At 47.1% G+C, this 19,490-nt stretch overlaps 1 pseudogene; it reads left to right on the top strand.

Moving 5' to 3' along the window:
• Positions 1-354: 354 nt before the first annotated feature.
• LOC113406031 lies at positions 355-19,199 on the top strand (annotated as a pseudogene).
• Positions 19,200-19,490: the final 291 nt, after the last annotated feature.

The following is a 19,490-nucleotide window of genomic DNA, read 5'->3' as shown; positions in this document are numbered from 1 at the left end:
GGGTTCTGTGGCCTCTCTGAGGGAAAAGATCAAAAGGGGCAGAGTTAAGGTTGCACGGCTGCGTTGTGTGGGAAGTATCACCTTAACTGCATTTCCTGATTTTTTGCAACGTTTTGAGGATTCAATTCTCACCTTCTGGAAGGTGCTCGAGTCACAGAGGGTGCGCCACGTTACCGAAGTCTGTCGTGTCTGAGTCATAAACACTGTACAGCTCTTCAGGGCAGCGCGCCTCTCTTTCTCTCCGGGTTTGTCCGGCACCTGGCAACAATGGGACCCCAAGCCTCATGGGATCTTGGAGGTGCTCCTGTAATAATGACCAGTGTCGCCTGCTGGACTGGCGTTGGCCGGTGAAAGATGCAAGGCTTGGCCGGTAATGGGTAGCGTGTGATGCCAGCCTGCCATGAGGTGCACAAGGTAGGGCTGGCAGGGCGAAATTGAGTGTTTTCGTGGAAGGAAGCGAGAAGGATTTGGAATGGGGAATGGAGTGGGAGGGACTCATCCCCCATCCCTCCACCCCCTTCTCTCTATCTTTCTTCCACTAAATCCACTCTCCACTTCTCTCTAAATCATTCATTTCCTCCCTCTCTAGGCTCTCCCTGTTCTCTCCCCCCACCACCACCACCACCAACCTGAGCTATTTTTTCTTCTCCATTCTGTAATACAAAGGGGGGAAGAGATGGAGGGAGAGAGCATCTCTAAATGGGGGAGAGGTGGCCTCTTCCCCTCCCCTGCAATACCCAGTGTATTTGCATGAATTAGAATACAAGGTGATGGTGTGGGGGCTTCCAGCATCTCCCCCGTGGTAGGGGTGGGGATCCCAATGGTATGTGGCGTTCATGACAGCTCATCGCCACTGGTCAGAGCCCCTGTGCCATCAATAAACTGCCTCATCTCCATTGTATGCAAAGATTCCAAATCTACTGTTTTACAGGTGGAGAATCTGAGGCACAAAGGTTTGTCAGAGCAAAGTCCGAAACAGAGATAGGAACAAGTGCCTGGTATCCCTGCTGGTCCTTTCCTCTAATCCTGCCTCCCTGGGAATTCCCCCTCCTACTATCCTCAAGCCGGCCCTACTCCTTCCTGGACATTGCCCTAATTCCACAAGGGTAATCTGGGTTTCCCCTTGTCTTCCAACACAGTTTGGAGGATGGTCAGTGAGCCCAGAAATGAGGTGAGGGGTGGTAAAGGGAAGGAGATGTGCATGCTCTAGCCAGCAGGCTGAGACACATGCAGGCCTGAGTAGTGTCAACCAGCACAGGTACTTCTACACTGCAAGGAAAGGGGTCGGGGGGACGGCAGCAAGTCTCAGAGCCCGGGTCAACTGACTTCAGCTCACGCTGCATGGCTAAAAATAGCAGTATGGATGTTCCTGCTTGATCTGAGCCCAGACCCGACCACCACCGGCTTTCAGAGCCCAGGCTCCAACCCGAGCCGGAACGTCTACCGTGCCACTGTTAGCCCCAGAGCTAGGGTTAGCACTTGGCCAGTATTTGACCAGCCTAGCTGAGTTGTGTTTTTTTTTTTTATGGATTTGCCAGTTGCCAGAAAAATAATTTAATCTGCCAGGTTTGGGGGCTATCGAATGTTAAAAGTTTCAGTGTCCAGCTAAAGAAGCTGCAGTGTTCCTACTTCCGCAGTGTCAGCGAGAACCGATCAAAACTGGTGAAAATATAGCAGCTGTCTGCCCAACAACACGCAAACACACATGGGGTGTGTGTGTGTGAGAGAGGGTTTGAGCCACTATAAGTGGCTGTTGAAGGGGGTGTTGTAGTTGCCTTGGGGTTGGGGGTGTGGTGGGGGTTGGGGGAGGTGTTGTTTTTTTGCATTTCAAAGGCGATAACCCTACGCATAGCATGAGCCTGAGTCAATTGACCCAGGCTCTGAAACACGCAGCTGGGGGTGGTATTTGGTACAGTGTAGACATACCCCCGGATGCCTGGCCATCTGGCTGTGCGCGTAGCTAGCCCACGCTCCTAGCTCTGTTACCCTCATCTGCCCTCTTGGTTTGTGACGCCCACATGTGGCATCTCAACTCAAATAAGACAGTAAGCTCTTGGGGGCCGGGACTGTCTTTTGCCATGTGTCTGTACAGCACCTAGCACCCAGTGGCCTCCAGCCTGGCTGGGGCGTTCTGTGTAGGGTGATCAGATGTCCCGATTTTATAGGGACAGTCCCGCTATTTGGGGCTTTTTTTTTTAATATGGGCTCCTATTGCCCCCCACCCCGTCCCGATTTTTCCCACTTGCTGTCTGACCACCCTACTGCTGTGGAATAATTAACCAGGAGCGGGCAGGGCCCAGGCCCGCGGGACTGGCTGGTAATGGTCGCTATAAGGACTGGGGCAGGGGGCAGCCTGTGATTGGTGTTAGCAGGCCCAGAGGGCAGGGCCTGGGGCTGCGAGGGGCGGTGCTAAAGCCACGGCAGCCTCTGCCATTGGTGGGCGGAAGGGGCGTGGCCTGCGGCGGAAGGGACTGATGCAGACGGTTGGGGGCAGAATGTAGCCAGCCTCGCTTTGTAAACCAGCCGGGGACCGGCTCCCCCTGGCGGTGGGTGGCGATGGAGGGGGCTTCGTCGGCCGTCAGCGACAACTCAGGACTGTTGTCCCTAGTCGCCCGCCTGCCAGCCTGCTCCATCCACGAGCAACTGGGGCCGCTGTCGATGGCCACGCAGCAGAGCCTGGCCGCAGCCACGTGCCAGTGCCTGGGTGTGGCAGCCCTGAGCATCGCCATCTCCAACCTGGCCTGGATCACGCTGGAGACCAACGTGCCCCTTCATCTGCTGCAAAGGTCGGAGTACTGGGCCGTCATCTACGTCTTCGGGGTGCCCGCCCGCCTGCAGTCCCAGCAGTGGCTGAACGAAACGCAGAGCACAGGTGAGAGGGGATCAAGGGCGCACAGGACCCACCCTCAGGTGGGAAGAGGGATATGGGGGGGGGGGGTTAAAGGGTAAGAGGTAGGCAACCCTGGGGAGAAGGAAAAAAGAGAGGCCTGGTGGCTGGGAGGGGGCAGAGGTCAGGGGCGGGGGAGGGGTCTGGCACAGAGGATCATATGCGGGCGGGGAGGAGGGACCCCCTCTTTGGTGATCCCAGGAGGAGGCTGGATTTCACAGTTGGGAGGGGGAGGGGCAGTGAGGGGGCCTGGCTGTCTCCAGTGAGTTGTTTGTGGGTGCCGAGGGGTGAACCATAGTCTTGGGGAGGGGGGGAGTGTGGTCTGGGCAGGGGTTAACCTGGCTCTCTTGGGTGAGTTTGTTCAGAGATGGTCTCTGTCCTTTCAGCTGGTCCTTTCCTCGAGTTTCCAGAAGGTGCAGGTACTTAACCTCTTTTGAGATGGCTGCCCTATTAAGGGGTCGAGTATTTGCCAGACTGGATCCATGTCATGGGGTGCCCAATGCATCAGAAGAATAAGTAACAGCCAATATGGATTTGCCAAGAACAAATCATGCCAAACCAATCTAATTTCCTTCTTTGACAGGGAACCTAGCCTGCAGGGGAGAGGGAAATCAATAGAGATGATACATCTGGACTGTAATAAGGCTTTTGATACAGCCCAACGTTTTCATAAGAAAAGTAGGGAAATACGGTCTAGATGAAATTACTATAAGTTGGGTGCACAACTGGTTAAAAGACCATATTCAGAATATGAATGGTTTTCTGTGAAACTGAGAGGGCATATCACATAGGGGTCCTACGGGGGTCTGTCCAGGGTCCAGTACTAGTCAATTATTTTCACAAACAACTTGGATGATAGAGTGGAGAATGTTTATAAAAACTGCAGATGACCCCACACTGGCAAGCAGTTTGGAGGACAGGATTAGAATTGATCAGAATGATCTTGATAAATTGGATAATTGGTCTGAAATCAGTAAGATGAAATTCAGTAAAAACAAGTGCAAAATACTACACATAGGAAAGAAAAAGCAAATGCACAAATACGAAGTGGGGAATAACAATCTTTGAAGCAGTATTGCAGAAAAGGATCTGAGTGGTTATAGTGGATCACAAATTGAATATGAGCCAACAGTATAATGCTGTTGTGAAGAAGGCAAATGTCATTCTAGGATATATTAACAGGACTATGTATGTAAGACAAGGGAGGTAACTGTTCTGCTCTTTCCTGCACTGGGGAGGCCTCAGCTGGAAGACTGTGAACAAATTGGTGAGATTTCAGAGGAGAGCAACAAAAATAAGAGATTTAGAAACCTATGAGGAAAGATTGAAAGAATTGGGCATGTTTAGTTTAGTGTACAGAAGAGAAGGTGTCGCAGAAGATGAAAACAGTCTGCAAATATGTGAAAGGTTGTTTTAAAAAAAAGAGGACAGTGATCAACTGTTCTCCATGTGCACTGAGGGTAGGACAATAAGCAATCGACTTAGTTTGCAGAAAGGGATATTTAGATTAGATATTAGGAAAAACTTTCAACTATTAGGATCAGTAAGCACTGGAACAGGCGGCTGCTGACTGTGGATCTGAAGTCCTGGTGATTGGAGGTTTTTAAGTTAGACAAACGCTTGTCAGGGATGATCTAGATATATTTAATCTTGCCTCAGCAGGATTAAATACTCTGGTCCGTTCTGATAAGGCCTCAACTGGCAATTACCTTTGAAAACTCATGGCAATTGGGGGAGGTCCTAGACAACTGGAAAAAGGCAAATATAGTGCCCATCTTTAAAAAAGAGAAGGAGAATCCGGGGAACTACAGACCGGTCAGCGTCACCTCTTGCCCCAGAAAAATCATGGATCAGGTCCTCAAGGAATCCATTTTGAAGCACTTGGAGGAGAGGAAGGTGATCAGGAACACCTTCACCAAGGGCAAGTCATGCCTGACCAACCTGATTGCGTTCTATGATGAGATAACTGGCTCTGTGGATATGGGGAAAGCGGTGGACGTGATATACCTTGACTTTAGCAAAGCTTTTTGTAATACTGACAGACCCCGGTCATCATCGGGAGGGATCAAACCTGGGACCTCTGGAGCTTAGTGCATAAGCCTCAAGCCATATAGCTATTAGCTAAGGTTGTAGAGCAGACTCCCTAATCGCTCTCTCTAAGTGGTCTCGGTGCCACTAGATGGAACAGAACACCACACCCAGGAGGTGTTTGGGTTACATTTTGATATGGTCTCCCACAGTATTCTTGCCAGCAAGTTAAAGAAGTATGGACTGGATGAATGGACTATAAGGTGGCTAGGAAGCTGGCTAGATTGTTGGGCTCAACAGGTAGTGATCAACGGCTCGATGTCTAGTTGGCAGCAGGTATCAAGCAGAGTGCCCCAGGGGTCGGTCCGGGGGCCGGTTTTGTTCAACATCTTCATTAATGATCTGGATGATGGGATGGATTGCACCCTCAGCAAGTTCACTGATAACACTAAGCTGGGGAGAGAGGTAAATATGCTGGAGGGTAGGGATAGGGCCCAGAGTGACCTATACAAATTGGAGGATTGAGCCAAAAGAAATCTGATGAGGTTCAACAAGGACAAGAGCAGAGTCCTGCACTTAGTATGGAAGAATCCCAGGCATTGCTACAGGCTGGGGACCGACTGGCTAAACGGCAGTTCTGCAGAAAAGGACCTGGGGATTACAGTGGATGAGAAGCTGGATATGAGTCAACAGTGTGCCCTTGTTGCCAAGAAGGCTAACGGCATATTGGGCTGCATTAGTAGGAGCATTGCAGCAGATCGAGGGAAATGATTATTCCCCTCTATTCAGCAGTGGTGAGGCCAGAGGCCATCTGGAGTATTGCATCCAGTTTTGGGCCCCCCACTACAGAAAGGATGTGGATAGAGTCCAGTGGAGGGCAACTAAAATGATTAGGGGGCTGGGGAACATGATTTATGAGGAGAGGGTACTGGGTTTATTTAGTCTGCAGAAAAGAAGAGTGAGGGGGGATTTAATAGCAGCCTTCAACTACCTGAAGGGGGATTCCAAAGAGAATGGAGCTAGGCTGCTCTCGGTGGTGGCAGATGACAGAACAAGAAGCAGTGGTTTCAAGTTGCAGTTGGAGAGGTGTAGGTTGGATATTAGGAAATCCTATTTCACCAAGAGGGTGGTGAAGCACTGGAATGGGTTACCTAGGGAGGTGGTGGAATCTCCTTCCTTAGAGGTTTTTAAGGCCCAGCTTGACAAAGCCCTGGCTGGGATGATTTAGTTGGGGTTGATCCTGCTTTGATCGGGGGTTGGACTAGATGACCTCCTGAGGTCTCTTCCAACCCTAATCTTCTGTGATTCTATGAATGGAGTTCTGCGCGGGAAAGATGTGGACAAATTGGAGAAAGTCCCGAGGAAAACAACAAAAATGATTAAAGGTCTAGAAAACATAACCTCTGAGGAAAGATTGAAAAAAATTGGGTTTGTTTAGTCTGGAGAAGAGAAGACTGAGGGGAGACATACCAGTTTTCCAGTACATTAAAGGTTGTTAGAAGGAGGAAGGTGGAAAATTGTTCTTTGTGCCTAGGACAAGAAGCAATGGGCTTATATTGCAGCAAGGGAGGTTTAGGTTCGACATTAGGGAAAACTTCCTAACTGTCAGGGTGAGTAAGCACTGGAATAAATTCCCTAGGGAGGTTGTGGAATCTCCATCATTAGAGGATTTTAAGAACAGGTTAGACAAACATGTCAGGGATGGTCTGATAATTATTACGTAGTCCTGCCTTGAGTGCAGAGGACTGTACTGGATGACCTACTGAGGTCCCTTCCAGCCCTGCATTTCAATTATTTCTGTGATTATGCACCTGTCTAGTTGTGTGATACTCTGCTTCTGTGACTGCCTGTGGTGGTGAATGCTGCACACAATATGGACAGAAATATTTCCTTGTGGTTTTTTCCCCCCTAATATACTTACCCTGAATCTACATGAGTTCTCGTGTTGTGGGACACTGTCAAAAAGAAAGAAATGATCAGTTATCTCACTGTGCTCTTCAATCTTTAATTTCTGGTCTTCCATCAAGTCCTCTCAAACTCCTCTCTTTTCCAGGCTAAATCATTCTAGTTTTCTGATCTATTTGGTGGCACTAGCAGCAGTGAATTTGATTAATGCTGCTACCTGTGAGTAGCTTTATTTTAGTGGGTTTTTAACCTATAAATAGGACCTGGATGCTACAAGTTGCTAATAATAATAAGCACTCTGCAAGCTAATAAGGCCTATACATAAATGACTTGTCTTATGTAAGTCTCAATCATCAAAATTAATTTTCTGCTAGGTCCCCTACACCAGGTATTCCCCTTTGCTAGAGTGGTGGATTCTTCCCCGTATTATGTTTTCTAGTGCTTTATCCAGTGTTTAATTGTTCCAAGTGATGGGACTTTCCTTTCCTCTTTGTTGCCTTTCTCTGGGCATTTTCACTCTCTGCTATAATTTGACACCATATAATTTGACTACATATGGCTGGGCCAAATTTGAGTGCGTGGCATTGTGACCTGGTGTGCAGCGTTGCAGCACTACTCCGATTTAGCTTGGCTGCCCCTCCATCCTGACAGAGGGACGGCCTGGCCAAATCTGCCACCTTAGGCCTATCAGGATGGAGCGTGGCACACTGACGTTTTGCTAAAGCGGCCTCGGTGTTTGACATCCAGGAAGGTGTCCTTGGGATTCTGTGCAATTTGGAACTTTATCCTGATGGTGAGCCAAAGAAAATCAGATCAAATCAAACAACAGGGAAGGGCAAAGTTCTGCCTCCAACCCAGAGGAGGAAAGGGTCTGTGTCTAAAGTCTCAATGGCAAACTGTCAGGTCCAAAGGAAAAATCAGCCTCTGAGACACACGGTTAGATTCAGTCCCCTCAAGTCTTCAGAAGACAAACAATTCCTGTCTCTGGCGTGTTATGGCAAAGTCCCTACTTATTTTTAAGGAACCTGTTAGATCTGAGAAGTCCAGACTGGCAGGAGTTTTCCTATATGCTGTAAAGCAGTGGTTCTCAACCTGTGGCTCGATCAGCACAGAGCTGCGGTCCATGTGACATCCTCAGGGCCATACAGGTAGTACTGGATCCGCCCACATAATACATTGTGGGCTGCACATGCAGCCCACAATGGTAAATGGGTTGAGAACCACTGCTGTAAAGGTACATGTGAGGGAACCACTTGAAGAGACAAAGGGGCTACTTGTGAGTCTAGGAATCGCGGTGTGATTAGTATGTGGTTCCTGTTCTTGCTATAAAAGCACAAACAAGGAACCTTTCTACAAGGCTGTAGTGGGACAGCAGCACTTCCCCCTTAGCTTTCGGCTTTTGGAACACTTTCCTCAGAAGTCATTTGCCATGTAACCTCCTCCTCCCACCTGCCTGAGCTCTATCATACACTACCATATCACGTTTCACCCTGGGAAAGGCTTTTCTTGGAAGAATAACCTGATTCTGGGGTGAGAGACGGAGGGAGAATGCTGGATTTGACAATTGTATAAGTAGGGGCATTGCCAGCAGATTGAGGGATGTGATCATTCCCCTCTATTCGACATTGGTGAGGCCTCATTTGGAGTAATGTGGAAAAATTGGAACGAGTCCAGCGGAGGGCAACAAAAATGATTAGGGGGCTGGAGCACATGACTTATGAGGAGAGGCTGAGGGAACTGGGATTGTTTAGTCTGCAGAAGAGAAGAATGAGAGGGGATTTGGTAGCTGCTTTCAACTACCTGAAAGGGGGTTTCAAAGAGGATGGATCTAGACTGTTCCCAGTGGTGGCAGCTGACAGAACAAGCAGTAATGGTCTCAAGTTGCAGTAGGAGAGGTTTAGGTTGGATATTAGGATAAAACTTTTTCACTAGGAGGGTGGTGAAGCACTGGAATGGGTTACCGAGGGAGGTGGTGGAATCTCCTTCCTTAAAGGTTTTTAAGGTCAGGCTTGGCAAAGCCCTGGTTCAGATGATTTAGGTAGGGATTGGTACTGCTTTGAGCAGGGGTTTGGACTAGATGATCTCCTGAGGTCCCTTCCAACCCTGATATTCTATGATATGATTCTATGAATTATTACTTTTAAAAAGAGCCAAATGTCTCCAAAACAACCAAAAGAAAAGTGATTCCCATCATCCTGGAAAGGAAAGAGAATTGTGTTCCCATTCCCCTGTGCTAGAGGAGGTTGACCAGTCAGAATGAGAGTTTCCCAGTAAGGTCAGGAAGCTGAATGTGTAATTTATGAAATAGGACCTTTAAAAAAAATCTTCCTGGTGACAAACTAAACAAAGTACCCATCCATGTTGTTAATAACTGCACCAGTAGGCTGTGAGGCCTCTGCTGATACACTGAAGGCCTCTATCACATTGGCATGCTTTTCTAGACTGATCCTAGACAAGATCCTACAGACAACCAAACCGTAGACTGGTTAAAAAATCATTTCTATAGAAAGTCTCCACAGCAACATTATTTGTAGCTGATATACCTACTGAGACCCAAAAGTTCCTGCCAATGTCTATTGTGTCTAATCCCTTGTAGAGAAACATACCTGGAAAGTAGCCGTGAATATTAAACATCTGCTGGCCGCACTAAATGGCTAGCCAATATTCAGGATTCTGAGGGTTGTTTCTGTAGGAGGAGAAATTGATAATAGATAATTTATTTGATGCAGACCTGTTCATTTACAAAGAATGTGCCAAGTTGTGTTTCAATGAATGCAGCAGGAATCAAACACAGGGGACAGTGTCTTTGCTCACAATTCCAAGTTCCTCTCAAGCCTGCACTTATCCCAAAAGCTATCTCAGCTGTTTGTCAGGGTCATGCTGGACAATGATCTGGACAAACGGGAGAAATAGTCTGAAGTAATTAGGATTGGGGGGGGATAGCTCAGTGGTTTGAGCATTGGCCTGCTAAACCCAGGGTTGCGAGTTCAATCCTTGAGGGGGCCACTTAGGGATCTGGGGCAAAATCAGTACTTGGTCCTGCTCTAGTGAAGGCAGGGGGCTGGACTCGATGACCTTTCAGGGTCCCTTCCAGTTCTAGGAGATAGGTATATCTCCATATAATAAGGACAAATGCAAAGTACTCCACCTAGGAAGGAACAATCTGTTGCGCACGTACAAAATGGGAAATGACGGCCTAGGAAGGAGTACTGCGGAAAGGGATCTGTGTGTCGTAGTGGATCACAAGCTAAATATAAGTCAACGGTGTAACGCCGTTGTAAAAAAAGCGAACATCGTTCTGGGATGTATTAACAGGAGTGTTGTAAGCAAGACACGAGAAGTAATTCTTCTGCTCCACTCTGTGCTGATTAGGCCTCAGCTGGAGTGTTGTGCTACATTTCAGGAAAGATATGGGTAAATTGGAGAAAGTCCAGAGAAGAGCAACAAAAATGATTAAAGGTCTAGAAAACATGACCTGTGAGGGAAGATTGAAAAAAATGGGTTTGTTTAATTTGGAGAAGAGAAGACTGAGAGGGGACATGTCAAGGCTGATTCCCCACTCTGACACTTTGAGTACAGAAGGTGGGGGCCTGCAACTTTAAAAATTAATACTGGCCACTCCAGGCTTGTATTAAACTCCCAAGGTTACAGCTTTTCTCTGATGTTGGATGGCTAGATGCTGCCACCACCCAAGTGCAAAAAAAACCTTTTAGAAACCAAAAAAGGCACACTTAGGAATTCCTTCCTGTGGGGTACCCTCAAGCCCTTTCATCCCCCCTCCAGGGAAGAGCTGAGAAAGAAAAACAAAGGAAATCAGCTGTTGCCACCAGCTAATTAAACAACATGTGTACAAACCTCTTAGGACACCAAAAATCCAATCCTGTTCTTAAAAAAGGTAAATTTTATTAAAAACAAAAAGAAAGGAAATATATCTAAAAACTCAGAGTATTGCTAGATTTTAAAAAGAACCCCTTATAAGGATTAAGCATCAAAATAACTTTCTTGAGGTCCAGCTTAAAGGTTACAAGCAAAACAAAAGCATCTGGGGTTAGCTCAGAGGAGTCCACAAGCCATAAAGAAATAAGAGATAAACCTAATCACGTCTTTCTAGACATTTCCTGATCTACTTATATATCTGGGGTTTCAAATGAGTAGTTTCTAGGTATGATCTGATGATTTTTCATACCTGGCTCAAAGCGTCTTACAGCATTGCTGCTCTGTGTCTCCTCTCCGGAGAATGACAGACAGACAAAAGGGGAGTCTTGTTTCAATTTTTAAAAGTTCTAGCCTTCCCATTGGCTCTCCTGGCCAGGTGCCCACTCACTTTCTTTTACCTATGCATGCAGTCAGACTTTTTAACCCTTTACAGGTAAAGCAAGTAGAGAACAGCTACTAAAAGGGATTTTGTAGCTAACTGGCTAGCTGGGTGTCCATAAAAGGTAGATACCCCCAGCCCCTTCATTTATCATAGAACATAACAGTTTTCAAGTACATAAAATATCGTTAAAAGGAGGAGGGAGAAAAATTGTCTCCTTAACCTCTGAGGATAGGACAAGAAACAATGGGCTTAAATTGCAGCAAGGGAGGTTTAGGTTGGACACTAAGAAAAACTTCCTAACTGTCAGGGTGGCTAAGCACTGGAATAAATTGCCCAGGGAGGTCATGGAATCTCCATCATTGGAGATTTTTAAGAGCAGGTTATACAAACAGTTGTCAGGGATGGTCTAGATAATACTTAATCCTGCCTTGAGTGCAGGGGACTGGATTAGATGACCTCTCGAGTCCCTTCCAGTCCTATGGTTCTATGCTACCAGTGCTTGTGTGTGTGTGTGTGTGTTCCTTGTTGTCTTCTCTGTGCCTCTGTCTCTGTAGTGAATGTCTCATACTCACAGCTCCGCCAATCAATGCCCAAGCCCCTGTGTGTGTTATATCAGCCCCTGTGTGTCTAAAATTACCAAGTACATTTTCATTTGTGTCTTCATAAAACAGGATCTGAATGCAAGTTTCCAGAGCTGAAATCAGGACCCACCGTCTTGTAACAATGGCTCTGACAACATTTTATCCCCTCTATGTGGCGCACTGGCCAAGGTCATGTTAATATCTAGCAAGGTGTGTTGGATCACTTAAGAATGAAAACTGGGGCAGTTGTTTCAAATGTGCTAGCAACCCAATAGGTGTGTCCTCTTTGATACAATACTCACCCACTTGTTCTTCTAACAGAACAACTCTTATATATCTTTTCTTGCATCCATATTGACTCTCTCTGAGTGCTGCTCTCAAATTTACAAAATCTGGTGGCTTTTTGGCTGGTCTCTACGGATACAAGGTGCAATGGATCATCTCCCATTCTTCCCAGAGAATCCAGGGTTTTGTAACTTTATATTTCTATCCTTTTTTTTTTTTTTAGAGGTCTGTTAAGCCCCCTTTGAAGTCTTTCCACTGGCTTTAAATCAATGGAAATCTGGAGTGCCTATCCCAGGCTCTAGGGTCCCAGCCATAAATCATAAACACAAGCACAATTGAACTATTCACAGAGCACCAAATTCGCCTCACCACCACAAATCTGATTTCCTATTGATTTCTTGGCATTGCCACTGGCCAGCTGGGTGACCTCAGGCAAATAACACTGTTGCTCCCTGCCTCAGTTTCCCCATTTGTAAAATGGGATGATAGTTATCTCCTTTGTAAAGTACTTTAAGGTCTGTTGCTGAGAAGCGCTATAAAAGAGGTAGGCATTATTTATTGTTATTCAATGGGACTTAAGCATGGACTTAAGTGTTTTGCTAAAGAGGGATGGACTTGAGAACATGCTTTAAGTTCTTTGCTGAATCAGGGCCTTGGCGAGTTGTTCTCTTTAACCGTGTAGCCTTAGTGGGCTAGAGAGTTTAAAATGCCAGAGCCAGTTTGAATAACTTCGGTTACCAGGCTTTCCACTGTGGCTTTCTTATTCACACTGCTCACCAGGCTGAACAGTTTTAGCACCCATGCTTATGGCATCTGCTTAGATGGGATGCAACAGGAGGACTTTCTTCCTTCTCTGGATCGGGGAAGGATATTCTTTCTAGCCTGGAGGGATTCTGAAGATAGAAGTGTCAGGACTCAACGCTCTCTCTTATTCATGTTATTTGCATCATGATAGTGCAGAGAGGCCAGAACCCCATTGTACTGTTGTAAGGGTGCGGACTCACCCCTGCGGCACCTCCTGCTGGTCGTCTGGGGAATCAGCTCAATCCAGCCTCCAAAGCGCCCTCCGCAGGCCGGTGATCCACCCTGTCCTCTATTTCTGGCTCCTGTGTCCCTCCCAGGACCCCGGTGCCCCTTGCTCTGGGTGCTGCCCCCTGTCAGTACCCACACACACTGGGTCTCCCCTCCCAGGGGAACCCCTACCCACTAACCCCACCTCGCCTCCGTGTAAGGCCACTGCCAGTCACCAATTAGCCCCCGCTCCCTGGGGCAGACTGCAGTATAGGCCACTCATCACAGGCAAGGGTGGGTTTGGACCTGCTGCCTCAGTCTAGTCGTGGGCTGCCCTCTGCAACCCCCCAGTACCTCTTGGCCTTCTCCTAGGCCGCAGCCTGGGGCTTTCCAGGCTGGAGCTCCCCAGCCTTTCCCCAGCCCTGCTCCACTCAGGTACCCTGTCTCTGCTCCCTGCAGCCAGGCCCTTCTCTCTCTGAAGGCAGAGAGAGACTTCTGAGCTCCTGGCTCCCAGCCTCTTTATACAGGCCAGCTGGGCTCAGATTGGGGCGTGGCCCAGGTGCAGCTACTTCCCCCAAATCAGCTCAGCCTTCCCTGCCCCAGCCTTCTCCCAGGGCTGTTCCAAGCCCCTCAGGGCAGGAGCGGGTGTCCACCCCGCTACAACTGTACATATAAAAAAAGAGATGGCCCCTGCTCTGAAGAGGTTACAATCTAAATACAAGGCAAGAGATGGATACAACAAAGAGATAATGAGTTTGTCACTGAATGTTCTAGGTGCATCCTGCCGCAGATCTACGTGCTCAATGTATGGTGTCGTCAGCCTGAATCTACAGGCTATAGAAGTCCATTAGTTTCAACAACATGTTGATGGCCAATGGCAGCACAGCATGTGGAAAGGGCCCGGGATACAGGGAAAGAGTTATTAAGAGAATTCAGCCACTGTTGTCTTGTCCTTATTCGTTCAATTTAATTTCACGTTGTCCTGATTTCATTCTGCTTTTTTTGTTTTGATTGAAGAAATTGTTATCCTGTCTTCGGATCAATGGGTCTTCGTAGATTTGATGATGGGAATTTGTTTCCTGAGTGTGTTGGCGGGCTTCATTGCTTTCCTCCTTGACTTCATAGAGATAAAGAAGCTAGGAGTGGCACGTCTGATCATTGCAACAGCCCTACATATTTTGTCAGGTAACTTTGTTTGTTGAACAGATTTTTTGTAACCTACATTAAAGAGGTATTTTTCAACTTAATTTAAACCACCAAATGTTCTGTCTTAAGCAAGTATATTGGGTTTTTGTAAAACTTAATATGAATAGAAGAGTTTTCCTGCTTGATTTTTTTTAAAAAGTGTTCATTCATTTTGAGTACCTGTAAGTTTTTCCTCAGCAGGCTTGAAATCCTAAACAGCAGCAGCATTGGGCTAGTGCAGGAGAACCAGAAGGTGAATGCAACTAGATTCAAAATGAAATTTCCCAGCCTGGTAACACACACAGGTTGCTCACTCCTGGGCCAGTTGAGTTGCGCTGGTTCTGCTATTGTTTTCGAATGCTGCTTCTAATGGATTTCTATAAAAACATTCCTATTAAAAAGTCATTGTCCCAGGGGAATCAAATGCAATAAGTAAACAGCCAGCATGAAAAACAAGGAGCTGATCACAATGGTCCCTGATGGCCTTAAAATCTATGCATCTATAAATCAGCCGTTGTACATTTTCAGTTTTAACAGCTTATGAGGATGTTTTTGTTTTGACCGTGCCCTTTTAAGAAAACTGCTCTTAAGCAGAAACTGATTGCAGAATGTAGCCCTTCAACAGAAAGAAAAGAATCCTTTTGTTGACCATGTAATTGGCACAGTATCGGGGCAGGAGCTAACACCGTTGTAAAGAGAGTCCTGGTACTGCAAAAGCTGGAGTGTAAATAGAGGTGTGTTTTGTAGAAGGCTGTGTGTCATTTCTTAAAACACCCCTAGGCAAGATGGGTTCCAGGTCGTTGCAAGTGGTAAATAGAGAGATTTCTATTAAATGAAATTAAAGCTTCCATCGATATCCTGTTAGATTCTTTCGTCGGGGGAAGAAGGGCTGGTCTTGTGGTGAAGGTACTTGTTTAAGACTCAGGGGGTTGAGGTTCACTTCCCAGGATTATTGTACAAATTTAGGCAAGTCCCGTAATTGTCCTTTGCTCTTCCCTACCTCACAGTGGTATTATGAGGATAAACTCATGAAAGTTTGTGACCAGAGCTGATTAAAAAAAAATAGAATTTCTGACCTGCAGGCTGACATAACTCTCTGTGGCTGCCCCATTGGAGTTCCAGGTTCCTCACGCCCCCATTTCCCCTTATTGGCCCTGCTCTCTGGCCTGAGGACATCTCTCATGATGCATCATGGTTTCTACCTGTGGATGAGTCACTACCGTGTATCATGGTACTCTTACAATGCACTGGGGGTCTCAGCCACAGCCAGAGACCTCAGTGCATCATGAGAAATGTAGTCCAGGCCGGGAGCAAGGCCCATAGGGGAGAATGGAGGCATTAGGGACTCAAAACTCCAAGACTCATGAGGCACCATAGTGGCCCAGGCAGACCCAGCAATTGGGACCAACACAGCTGTAACACCTCATGCAGAAATTAACGTTGACTCAACCTGAAGTGAAACATTTCATTTTGACTTTCCCTGACAGACATCTTTGGTGAAATTGATCATTTCCAGCAGAAAATTTCAATTTTGATGAAACTCTCTTGTCCAAATGTTTTCCCATCAAACCTGTATGTGAGGCACTCTGACACACTATCAATGGGGATCATATAAGTACCTAGACAGCCGGCGTTGGACACAGTTTGGTTGATGAAATAGACGGATTTGTGTTTATTATAAATAATAAATCATAGCAATGTTTTTTGGATAGTTACCTACAGAATATTTTTAAATGGGGCATCTGGAGAGCACATCCTTACATTACAGATGGCCATCACATCAACAGCTTGCTGTCCTCTGGGCCTCCTGTTGATACGTGTGCCATCCATAGGGTGACCAGATGTCCCGATTTTATAGGGATAGTTCCTATTTTGGGGGCTTTTTTCTTCTATAGGTGCCTATTACCCTCCACCCCGTCCCAATTTTTTACACTTGCTATCTGGTCACCCTAGCTGTCCACAGCACCCAGAACAAAGAGGAAGTGGGCAGTTTTGTAGACTCCCCTGAAGCTGCATTTCTGGGTCACCCTCTTGGTGAAGAAATTGATCTAGAATACAGTCTTTTCATAGGAGAGCAACTAGGGAGTGCTCCATGGCGGGGGAAGTGGCAGCCTGGCTGACCCCCATTGTCTGGTCAATGACTCACTGAAAGGACCCGGTAACCAGGAGCTGTGGTCACCTTCACCACAACACACACGGTCCTAGTTCTGCCTGTTCCTTTGAATTGTTGCCTGTTAATAGCTATGAGGGTGCAGTTCAGGGTTTGTTCTCTTTGTCTCTCCCACCTGTCTGGCGGGAGACTGGGTGGTGCATAACATACTTTTCCTAAAAAAAGTATACAGTAACTCCTCGCTTAACGTTGTAGTTATGCTCCTGAAAAATGCGACTTTAAGTGAAACAATGTTAAGCAAATCCAATTTGCCCATAAGAATTAATGTAAATGGGGGGGGGGGGTAGGTTCCAGGGACATTTTTTTCACCAGACAAAAAACTATATTTTCTATATAGAGAGAGAGATATAATACACACACAGTATACGTTTTAAACAATTTAATACTGTACACCGCAATGATGACTGTGAAGCTTGGTTGAGTTGGTGAAGTCAGAGGGTGGGATATTTCCCAGGGAATGCCTTGCTGCTAAATGATGAACTAGTACTCGGCTGAGCCCTCAAGGGTTAACACATTGTTGTTAACGTAGCCTCACACTCTACAAGGCAGCAGGAATGGAGGGAGGGGAGACAGCATGGCAGACAGAGAGACACACACCCTGTGTGTGGGAGAGAGAGAGAGATGCGCATTGCCCCTTAAATACGCTGACCCACTGTAAGTATATTGCCTTTAAAAAAATCAGGAAGTTGAGACAGCAGCTGCGGCCACCAAGCTCTCTCGGTCCTGAGCCCTGTCCTGTCCCCACCCTGCTCTATATGGAGAAGGGGTAAGCAGGGGGCAGGAGTAGGGGGGGAGGGGGACACCCTGACATTAACCCACCTCTTTCTCCCTCCCCCCCTCCTCCAGCAAGCAGGAGGCTCTTGGGAGCAGCTCCAAGGCAGAGAGGGCAGGAGCAGCACATGGCAGTGGGGGGAGGGACACCTGAACTGCCCAGCAATTGATAGCCTGCTGGGCAGCTGCTGCACAGGGAACTTAAGGGAGCGGGGAGCTGATGGGGGGGCTGCTGGTCCATTCTGGTTCCAAGCCCCCACCAGCGAGCTGCAACGGGCTGCTCTTTCTGCAAGCAGTGGACAAAGCAGGCGGCTGCCAAACAACGTTAGAAGGGAGCATTGCACAACTTTAAACGAGCAGGTTCCCTAATTGATCAGCAACGAAACAACGTTAACCGGGACGACTTTAAGTGAGGAGTTACTGTAGATACCTAACTGATGAAGGTGCCTAACTGTGGTTTTAGGGTCATAAATACCTTTGAAAATCCTCCCCCTCCCCCCCACCAAAGTCTCAAAGACTAGATCTTTGTGCTGGTATTGCTTTTACATTATAGCCCCTTTATGTAAGCCAGGAGCTGTGCTCATCTTGTCCTCTAGCACCTTTGTGCCTAATGGCTTCAGAGTGAAAATCCTTCCAGGCATTATAAAATGTGTTAGCAACATGACAAGGCTCATCATGCTCTTATCCTAACCTGAAGCTGGGGTAATTGGGGGAGGCTCCTGTCTGCAAACAGAAACAAACTGATCATATGCTTCCAACTCCCAAATCCTCTCAGTCCCGCAGGTCCCTCGCCCCCTACAAGGCCCACCCCACTTAAGCCTCTCCCGAAAAAGAGGAAAGCTCTGTCCTTTTCAAATGGAGGATTATCACACTCCTAGCCCAACCCCGCATTGCGTTGAGTCGGGGGATGGCGAGGCTACATAGCCAAACAGTCCTTAACCACCCGTGCACTCCCTGGTCTGTCTTGTAGCTTGGGCTACTCCACATGTGCTGCTTTGGAGGATAGAACGGAATGAGAAGCAGGCAGTGTGATGGGGCTTTGGGAGTTGGCACACGGGGCCTTCAACTACTTGAAGGGGGGTTCCAAAGAGGATGCAGCTCGGCTGTTCTCAGTGGTGGTAGATGACAGAACAAATAAATAAATAAATTAATGGAGATATCCTATCTCCTAGAACTGGAAGGGACCTTGAAAAGGTCATCGAGTCCAGCCCCCTGCCTTCACTAGCCGGGCCAAGTATGGATTTTGCCCCAGCTCCCTAAGTGGCCCCCTTAAGGATTGAACTCACAACCCTGGGTTTAGCAGGCCAATGCTCAAACCACTGAGCTATCCCTCCCCCTCCAGGAGCAATGGTCTCAAGTTGCAGTGGGGGAGGTCTAGTTTGGCTATTAGGAAACACTATTTCACTAGGAGGGTGGTGAAGCACTGGTGTGGGTTACCTAGGGAGGTGGTGGAATCTCCTTCCTTAGAGGTTTTTAAGGTCAGGCTTGACAAAGCCCTGGCTGGGATGATTTAGTTGGGAATTGGTCCTGCTTTGAGCAGGGGGTTGGACTAGATGACCTCCTGAGGTCTCTTCCAACCCTAATCTTCTATGATTCAAAGTCATTAGGAAGGGAGGGAGGCTGGTGAACTAGGAGCACTGCTACAGGTATCAGCGGTTGCGAATCACAGCCATAAAGTCACTGTTTTTCTTTTCTTTACTCTCTTTTCACAGCCGTTCTTTGTGCATTCGTTCTGGTGCTTTGTTCTTGGATCTTAACAATAATCCAGAGGCCTAGCATCAATCATTTGTTAAATAAGCACTACTATGCAACGTCACTGGGAGAAAGTTTCTACTTAACCATCGCAGCGTTTATTTTCGCAAGCCTCGCATCCATATTTAGCGTCTGGTCAACGAAGGTCTATGGAAAAGATTTACTTCCTTTTGTGAGAGTTGGGGACAGCAAAACCAAAGAAAGCAACCGTTTTGGTCCAGGTGCTAGACAGCCAGTGTAGCTGTCTTGACGTCCATAAACGGCACCAATGTATAGCGCCCGGGGAACGTGCCCCGTGTTTCTAGAATTCTGTTGCAATGCTGTTAGCCACATACGTAACTTTGTCATTGGACAAGCTGCATACTTAAATCGATAGTCATTTCCATAAACTGTTTGCAAAATATAGAGAAGAAGAATTGAAGCCAGTGACCCGGCCAACGTTTTCAATGTGTTCCTGCTTAGAAACACCTTGGACATTGGACATTTTGTACCTTCGGGGATTCATTGTTTGGAAAGAAGGATTTCCATCGATCTGACCACTGCGGCACCATTTTTTAATAATGCTGAATCTGTTGTCTCCCACTAGGTTTATTTGGT

The sequence above is a fragment of the Terrapene carolina genome, unplaced genomic scaffold, assembly GCF_002925995.2.
Source record: "Terrapene carolina triunguis isolate 2854851 unplaced genomic scaffold, T_m_triunguis-2.0 Scaffold66, whole genome shotgun sequence".
NCBI lineage: Eukaryota > Metazoa > Chordata > Testudines > Emydidae > Terrapene > Terrapene triunguis.
This window is presented reverse-complemented; position numbering and strand designations above follow the sequence as displayed.